Source organism: Leptopilina boulardi, unplaced genomic scaffold (assembly GCF_019393585.1).
Source record: "Leptopilina boulardi isolate dan_hultmark-lab unplaced genomic scaffold, ZJU_Lbou_2.1 LbouV2_44, whole genome shotgun sequence".
Classification (NCBI taxonomy): Eukaryota; Metazoa; Arthropoda; class Insecta; order Hymenoptera; family Figitidae; genus Leptopilina; species Leptopilina boulardi.
The window spans coordinates 1,530,018-1,537,458 of record NW_026137988.1 but is presented as its reverse complement, the minus strand read 5'-3'; positions in this window follow the sequence as shown (position 1 = coordinate 1,537,458).

Here is a 7,441-nt window from a genome sequence, read left to right as displayed (position 1 = left end):
AAAGTTAGATTTTCAAAATTTAAAATGGCGGCTCCAATATGGCGGACGATATCGACCCTTCAAAGGTGATAATTCCGCCCTTACACACGAAACTAGGAGCAATTAAACAGTTTGTCAAAGCCTTAGATAAGAAAGGAAACTATTTCAAATACTTGGAACAAAAGTTTCCAGAAATCTCTGATGCGAAACTAAAAGAAGGGGTTTTCGACGGACCACGTATTCGCAAATTGTTAAAAGATGAGCAATTTATCACCAAGATGAATAAAAAGGAGAAAGCCGCATGGCTTAGTTTCAAAGCATTCGTCGGAAATTTTCTGGGTAATCACAAGAGTGAAAATTGGGAGCAAATAGTTAGTGATATGATTAAAAACTTTGGTAAGTTAGGATGCTTAATGAGCATAAAGTTGCATTACTTAGACTCGCATCGGGATCAATTCCCTGAAAATTTGGGAGATTACAGTGAAGAACAAGGAGAACGATTCCATCAAGATCTGAAAGAATTTGAGCGTCGTTATTAAGGAAGATGGGATGTAAATATGATGTCCGACTACTGTTGGATGCTGAAAAGGGATATTGTACCTGGAGGCACCAATTTGAAAAGAAAACCATTACACAGATCCTTTGAGGACAAAAGAGTGCGCTACCATAAAAAGACGTGAATACCTTACTTATGTATATAAGAATTTCCATTTCTTGTTTTGAAAATCTAACTTCAAATTCGTAATCAGCGACCCAAAAAACCCCTAGATACCAAGTTTGAAGTAAATCCATCAATTTTTACAAAATTCGTCCGCCATATTGGAGCCGCCATTTTGAATTTTGAAAATCTAACTTCAAATTCGTCATTAGCGACCCAAAAAACCCCCAGGTACCAATTTTGAAGTACATCCATCAATTTTAAAAAAAAATTGCCTACCTCTCAAAATCCGACAGGTTTTTGGAGGTTAGAAAAAAATCCTGACGTGATGGAGCAAAACGGACTTCGGATTCGTGTTCAGCGCGTCAAAATACATGGGAAATGACTAGTCTGGTCTGCCGCGCACGACACTTTTTTTTGTGGGGCTGTGTAATTAGTTATTTTTAACTAATCGATTAGTAGAAATATTACTATTGGAATTAGTGTCTGACTTTTCGCTGTATCAAAAATGTAATTTTTTATTTAATTTATATTTAGAAAGTCCAGGTTTCAAGAATTGCTCACAATGGTTATTAAGTATGAAAAAAAACAATTTTTAATAGCGGTAGCAAAGATCATGAAATAAAAAACTTAAAACATTAGATATTCTTTGTAAAATATAAGAATTTGTTTTACTTAATCTCTTATTAAATAATAAAGGTTAGGCCATGAGTAAATGAAATGAAAAAAAATAATAGAGTTTACAAAAAATGCAAAACTTACCTGTTTCAGAAAAAACTGAAGCATAGTCGTTTTTCTTCTTGTAGCTCCTTATTTTAATTCTTCAGTTTTTTGGTTTATACATTTCTCAAAACCTTTAATGTTTTTTCCAAACACCTTCTTTTGTTTATTCCAAAATTCATCCGATTCCTTTTGACAACATAATCTACTTTTTTCTGAGAACCTTTCTATCCATGTTTGAAAAAGCACTGGATGCAAAGATGACATATTTGAAAACTTCAAAATATTCGAAATCTGAGCGCCAGTACAATATAAAAGTTAGATCAGTATCCTTTAAAGAACTTGTCGTGTCTTGTAAACTGTCAACAAATCAACTTAAGTGTTGCTACAGTTTTCGTTCGCTAGATGGCACCGCAAGCACTTGTTTAATAGCCACATGTTGTAAACATTGTTCCAGGGTTTATATAAATCGGAACTCCACGTGTAGGAAAAGATATAATAATACGCTTACACCTTTAATAAAAAAATTTATGTTCTTTTTTTAAGAAAACACGAATTTGATTGCACAAAACCGTGAGTTTTCTAGGTGAAATTACCTAGGCGCGTCAAGATCGCAGAAAAAGACGAGATAGGTTCCAGGCGAACGTCCTCAAAAACGTTGTCCTGCAAAGTCAGAAAAGGACGAGAAGCTCTAGCAGCACTGAGGTTGCTAAGGAACTTAAGAAGAAGAAAAAAGCAGTGACCCAGGAGATTCAATCTGGAAGCAAGACGTCGTTGAAACCACGTCAAGCCGAAATGAAGCAGACGGCGACAAGAGGATCGACAATGATCGTAAAGGTCGCAGAGGGTAGGACGTACGCCGACGTCTTGGGGAAGCTCGGAAGGGAGGTTGACCCGGAGACGAGTCGAACGAGGGTTGTCGAGGCAAGACCCACGAAGAAGGGAGACCTTCTTATAAAGATTGGCAGCTCCTCTGATAAGGTATCCTTTACTGAGCAGGTGACAAGGATTGTCGGAGAGTTGGGAGAGGTGCAGACGGCGGATCGAAGGGTCACACTGGAGATTCGCGACCTGGACTGCCTCACCCAGGAAGCCGAAGTGCAGGAAGCTCTGGGAACAACCCTGAAAACACCAGCTGGAGGACGAAAGGTGACGGTCTTGGGACCAAACAAGCGAGGTTTAAAACTTGCTGTTATAGTCACTAACCAGGAGGAGGCCAGTAGGCTGGTAGACTTGGGACGCATAAAGGTGGGCTTTATGTCTTGCCCCATACGGAGAAGGCTCATGTTTGTTCGGTGCCACAGGTGCCTGGGCTACGGACACCTAGGAAGAGGTTGCAGGGCTGCTGACAGGTCGACTGCGTGCTTTAAATGCGGAGAAGTCGACCATAAGGCAGCTGACTGCAAAAGAAGCGCAACATGCTTCTTGTGTAAGGAGAAGTTCGGCGACAAGGCAGTTACTAGCCATATAGCCGGATCAGGAGCGTGCGGGGTTTTCAGGTCTGCCCTCGAAGAGGCTAAGAAGACCCTCGCACGAACAAAGAACAAGTAGGCCAGGAGAAGAACGGCAAGGAAGAGTCGCGCGAGCGACGGAAAGGGGACCTTACCTACGAAGACTGAAGCCGGAAGGTAGTTCCGTAGGTAAACTATGGTCCTGTAATCCAGGGGAAGGATTTTTGTTAGTGTGGTAAGGGCGGCTGCAAGAGCAGACCGTTACAGTCCCACAGTACCCAAGCTGGGTCTCCATAAAGGATTTATTTTTGCCTCCTCTGTGTACCTAAAAAAAAAATCAAAATTCAATAAAATATTAATTATTTTGACTCATCAATTTCTCGTTTACAGTGTTACCAATCTAAAACAATCAACAAAAATTTGACATCTGAGATGGCATGTTTTTGAAATCTTCACTGGAATTACAGGTTTCCCTAATATTTTTTAGATTGGCATGTTTCTCAGCATTCTCCTGAATTGGCGTGTTTCTGCCCTCAATCGACGATTTGTCATATTTAAAGAAACAAAAACTGTTTTCTTAAGTAATATTGATGTGAACCCCCTCCCACCCCTAAATAAGATTTCGTAAGATTTTTCAGACCCCCCCCTCCCCCAACTGTCTTACGTAATTTATTGATGGCCCCTAGGTACTTAACTTTAGAGGTGGGTGTTGCAAAAAAAGTTGTATGATACACGTGCGTAAATCTGATTATACTCGTGTGATTTGAATCACTCATATAATCACTCACTTTACGCACTTGCAGGGCCGGATTTAGGGTACCAGGGGCCCTAAGGCACTAGGGTCTGGGGGCCCTCTTATCCGGGAGCAAAATCAATATAATTTAACACAATATACATTTTGAAATATAAATATATAAATACATTTATTTCAAGACTATTATAAATCATTAAATTAAATACTTTATTATGGTTATCAATAATGCTTGACAAACATTTTTCCCATATTAACGTCACCTTCTCGATTTTTTAAAAAGAAAGTCTTGAATTATGTGGTCGGTGTCCACGGTTTTCAGTAATTCACTTTCAATCGACAAAAAGCAAACGAGTTCAAATTCTCATCACCTAAAGAATTCCTTAAATATGTCTTAATTAGTTTTAAAATTGAAAACGATCGTTCCCCTGAAGCATTGCTGATTGGAATCGTTAAAAAAATTTGAAGTGCAGTAAAAATATTGGGAAAAATTGTTTCAAATTGTTCGGAATATAAGTATTTGAATACATCTATCAATGAATCTTTCTTAAAGTCCTTGCTTCTCGTACTTAAAAAGGACTTTAAGATGATACATTCTTCACTATATTCTTAATTTAAGTCTTTCTTGTAAATCTGGGCTAGATTTTTTGCTTTTTCTTTGATGATTTTGTGGTCGAGCTCTGTGAGTTGAGTTAAAAATTGAATTGCGTTTCAATATACTCATTTTTTTCTATTCTTGATTGCGATTCATTTGTAAGTTTATCGATAATCAGAATGAACGTATTTATCCTGAAATTGTTAACGCCATCAAATTTCGTACCACTACTTCCTGTATCATTTTTAAATTTCTTTGTCCTAGGACGCTTTAAATCTTACTGAAAATCAGATGTCTCGGAAAAACTTTAGCTTGGTCGTAATAATAGTCGAATTGATCTCTAAACTGAGTCACATATTCAATCATGCTTTTGTACGTAGACACCAATTTAAGTAAATCGATGTTAACACTTTGAAAAACTTTAGTGCTTTTTATTTTGCTCTAACTACTGCCAAGAATTCACTGTCGTTGGAAATTGTTTCTAAAACTTGTTTAAAACATTGATAACCCAATGTTAAAGCTTTACACGCATCTGCTCTCGCAGACCAACTTGTATCGGATAAACTTTTTGGTACAAGACATTTAATGCTTTCTAATTCTGATTTTAATAAGCTCTACCTCTTTGTTGAGGAAAAGAAAAAGTTATATATTTCTTGCACAAAAAGGAAAAAAGCTGTAGCATTTAAACAGCAGTCGGCGGCAGAATTTCCAACTAAATTAAAAGAATGACCACCACATGGTGCAAAGAGAGCAAACTCATTTCTTTTTCGAATTTTAGCTTGTAAACCATTGTAAGTTCCAGACATATTTTGAGCATTAGCATATGATTGCCCTCTACAATTCGCAATGTCCAAATTTAAATCATCCACAATATTTAAAATTGCATTCTCCATGTGTCCATGCGACTTTGTGTCCAACATTAGAAAAAAACACGACGAAACGCTCCACAATATTGCCTTCGTTAACATATCTTAGTATAAATGTTAACTGATCTGATTTTGATACGTCGGTAGTAGAATCTACACTTATTGAAAAATACTTACTGAGCAGAGTTACAACAGCAATTTTTGCTTTCACCTAAAAATGTTTGATATTTAAAAATAAAATCAGAAGTAAAAATACATTTTTAATTTTTTAAATTTACCTTTACTTTACAAAAAAATGTTAAAAATGTTTAATTAAAAATAGCTTTCCGAAAAATGGTTTTAAAAAATGTTACCTTTGTTGATAAAATCTTTAATAATTCATTAAATGTGGTTTTCGATAAATAAGTGGCCCTACCGCCACTGCCCAATTTCCATAATTTTCTATATGTTGTTTTAAAAACGGGTCAAATTCAGCCACAAGTTCTAACAATCCTAAAAAGTTTCCGTTCGTAGTAGATCCGAACATTTCATTAGAACCTCGAAATGACAGATTGCGGATAGCGATGAACTTTATTACACAAATTACTCTTTTCAGTACCTCTGTGTAATATTGCTTTGCTCTAACTCTTGTAATTATTTATCAATTCTGCCTTGTGTTTGAGAACGATCATTGAATGATTGCACTGCAAGTGCATGATCTAAGGATTTTTCGTGGTTTTGTAAATAAATTAAATGTTTCCAGTCATTGAATCCTTCACTATTTACTATTTATTAGTATTCACTATTGTTCAATGAAAATAATTTACATGGTATGCAGTATACTGTTTGTTTTTTCTGAATAAAATTGCCATTTACGTCTGACTTTTTTGTCGTTGGGAAGAATCGTATAAAACATGCTTTTATTTGCATATCGTTGAATTTTTCCACTTTTACCACCGTCATGTTCGCGAACAGAATTAGAAAAATTAAAATTTTCTTCATTTTGAGGCTCAAAATTTTTTACCACAAAATCAATGTTTTTTTCATGAAGATGCCAAAGTTTAGGATCAGTTTTAAAATCAAAATCTAAATTTTCAAAGGACACTGTTTCATTGGATTTTACTATAGTTTCAATATTTCTGTCAACGCTACTATTATTTTTGACAGATTCATTTTCTGATATGGGCATGCTTGTAAAACAAAACTTATTTTCGATTTTTTCACAAATATTAGGGACCTGTGAACTTTCATTTTGTACATATTGTGAAGAATTTTTAAAAAATGATGTCCATTTTGGAACCTTGGCTAGAAACGCTTCTTTGTTTAAATCCTTTTCTTTGGCATTTTTTCTTTTTTGATGACCACTTTCATAAATCTGCTTAGACATGATTGAAATAAATATGTGGTTATACAGCGATGGACTTCACAATAAAAATATATCTGCTCTATACGAATACACTCAACAAAACATTTGTAATTTATTTACCAGTAAAAATTAAATCCATAAAATTGCTATGTTTATAAATACGCAAACAACAAAAACAACTACTGATTTCTTGCTGTTTTGTGAACAACTAGTGATAGAGTGTCGCAACCCGAGAAAAAAGTAATGCAAGCGGGCAGGGATGGGTAACGTACTTTATGTGTGTTTTGTGGATAAAGGTGAAATCACATAAGTGCGAAAACCGCCATTTCGCATGCAGAGTAGGCTGTAATTGGTTTAGAGTCGGCTAATTTTCAAAAATTGTTCAACTGCTAATCAGTTACACCTACGTATAGGTATATAAACTTTTTGTTACAAAAAGGCCTTTTAAAAATTGGGGGCCCCTGATAACCGGGGGCCCTAGGGCAGTTGCCCTTTTTGCCCTACGCCCAATCCGGCCCTGACTACAGTCAAGGGATAAATTGAATTGAAGCTCAACAAGAAGGTTCACTCACATTTGGTTTTATTGACTAGAGTTATTCAAATATTACCAAATAAGTTCTGTAGTTAAATACTGGTTACCAACAATTTTGAGGTTATTAGTGAATAATATAATTTTTAGGGCTTGACTCTAAAGTTTAAACTTTATTTTAAGTTCAAGTAAATGGTTCTATGATCCTTTTTTCTTTGCTAGAGGTAGTGATGCATAACGATCGATCCGATCGAGAAATCCTTAAAAACAATTAGAATGATCGTTAATTATGTAAGTATTCTCGTTCTGGTCGTCTCGAGAAATCGAGAATATCGGTAACTCGATCGAACCGAGAAATTTTTTTCTAATTTAAAAAATAAGGTTATTTAAAATAACACAGGTACACAAACAGTTTTTTTGTCCAAAAAACTACACTATTGTATTCCCTTGTATTTTTCCGTTGAATCTGAATCCGATGTAAAAATTGTCTGCTTTGTTCAAATTTTTGAAATAATCTCAAAAAACTGCTTTTCTGATCAGTGTTTTG